Source organism: Nannospalax galili, unplaced genomic scaffold, assembly GCF_000622305.1.
Source record: "Nannospalax galili isolate Female #2095 unplaced genomic scaffold, S.galili_v1.0 scaffold293, whole genome shotgun sequence".
In the NCBI taxonomy this organism is placed as follows: Eukaryota; Metazoa; Chordata; class Mammalia; order Rodentia; family Spalacidae; genus Nannospalax; species Nannospalax galili.
Genome location: NW_008337147.1, coordinates 1,616,084 through 1,618,592, shown reverse-complemented (window position 1 = coordinate 1,618,592; position 2,509 = coordinate 1,616,084).

Genomic DNA, 2,509 nt, shown 5'->3' with positions numbered 1-2,509 from the left:
TCTATGGCAAATGCTGAACATAGGATGGACAAAAGTAACAACCAAAAGGCTTTGCTATAGGGTGACTCATACCTCCAGTTAGCACACTATCATTAGGGTACAACCTTCTCATGCAAAACATATTAGTCCAGAAGAAAAAATGTCATGTATCAATTGTTTAAAGAATCACAGGGAGATTAAAAACACCGGAAAGGAGTACTGGAATAACTCAGATGTTAGACTGTGAGGAAGGAAGGAAGAGTTGGAAGCTATCAGTACTCCAGAGAGGTGGAGGAGAAACCAAGAGAGGCTGTGATTTAGATGTCGTAGCACAAGCTCGTGCATACCTTGGTATTCCAAGAACTCAAAGAAGTATCTTATTAAGATGAAAGAGAGTATGTTGAAAGATTATTACTTGTTTTTCCAAAGACATGTGATGTATCTGGTTCTTTAAATGAAGAAGAAAGTAGAAAATGGAGTTAGACACTGCTTCAGAGGTTGAGTTATGACTGAAAGTCAGCTGGCAGGAGCAGAAAACATCTTAGAAGAAGAAAGTATCTTCTCTCTCCAACTGCCTCTTATGCTAATCTGGTGATCTTCAGTAAAGTTAAGCAGAATTCACAAAAAAATGATAGAAATAGGAAATGTAGTTCGAAGAGCCATTCAGCAACACAGAACTACAAGAAAGATAGTTAATAATTGTCATGACAGTAAACATGAATCAGGATAGCCATTATAGAAATCTGTGACATTTGCTCAAAATATTAAAAATAGAGCTGCAACATAATCCAAAATTAATATTTCTCAGCATATGATTACAAGTGAAGTCATTATCTCAGAAATATCTGAATTCCCATGTTAGTTATAGCATTGTTTATTAATAACAAGATTTTAGATTAGCTTATGTGTCCACCAGCTAATGATAAGGTAAGGAAAAAATATATATATATGTTGTACATATATAGGTACATATATATAAACTATACATACACACATATATGATGGAATAGTATTGCCACTTAGACAAAGATGAATTTTAAAATGTTTTGTTAAATGAGATCAACCAGATTCGGAATACATAAAAAAGCATCAAGTAACTTAGACAAGGACTCTAACACAGTGTGAGATCTGGTTGATCTCATTTAACAAAACATTTTAAAATTCATCTTTGTCAAGGCCAGCCTGGTCTACATCGTGAGTTCCAGGATAGCTGGAGCTACAAGGAGACCCTGTCTCAAAAAGACCAAAAAAAAAAAAAAAAAAAATGAAAGGAGACTAGAGGTTATCAGGGGTTGTATATGGAGAACTGGGTGAGGGTTATGGAGAAATGTTGGTCAAAGGTTATAAGATTTTAATTTGGAAGAATAATTTTCAGGAATCTTTTGACATCCTGGTGACTATAATTAGCAATAATGTATTATATTCTTGGAAATTCCAAAGAGATTGGATTTTTACAGATTTTTAATTTTATGTATATGAGTGTATTACCTACATATATTTAGGTGCAGCCATGTTGTGCAGTGCCCACACAGGTCAGAAGAGGATGTCAGGTCTCATGGGAACTGGAATTACAGACCATTATTTGCCACCATGTGACTGCTGGAAAACAAACCCAGGTACTGAGAAAGAGTAGTCATTTCTCCAGCCCCTAGACTTTTTAAAAGTATTCTCGCTATGAGGAAAAAAATGGTGAATATGAGAGGTGATTCAGAAGTTCATCACTTGATTTGGCCATTCTACAATGTATGCATTATGTCAAAACCCTATCCAGTATACTTTAAATGTATACAATTTGTAATTGTCAACTTAAAAAGAAATACACGGGCCAAGAACTGAATTTGACCCCTGGAAAACATGATGGAAAAAGAGAATCAATGCCTTAAGTTGTCCTCTGATGTCCAGCATGTACTAGAACACATGCCAGATTGTACACACACACACACACACACACACACACACACACACACACACATACACGCACACAGAGTCGAAAACACATAACTTTTAATGAAAAGCATAACCTTGAGCCTAAGGTCTGATTAAGTAAAAGGGTTGATTGGAATCTGATGATATTATAATTTTAATTTGTAGTCTTATGAAAGAATGATATCTTCAATGTTCTTCTTATATGTTTATTCAGCTAAAATAAAATACTATTCAAAGCTTTTAGTAGGTTTTTAAAACTATTATGTAAAATGACAAAAATTCAGCTATTTGTCTTAATGAGATAAGACTTACTATCCAGATTCTAGTTAATTCAAAAGTTTCATCATTTCCAAAGGCTCCATTAGTTCCTTCAGCATACCTTTTACCAATGGCATTAATGAACTGTTAATGGACTGAAAAATATTCAAATTTAGAGAGAAGAGAGCAAACAATGTAAGTAGTCTAGAAGAGGATAATTTGACTCTGAATAACTAAGTAAATTCTGTGAAAGCATCTTCCTCAAGGATCTCTATCTAAATGGCAGTAAAATGAGCTTACAAATAATTTATACAAGAAATGAGATACAAAGCAAATATAATTGCTA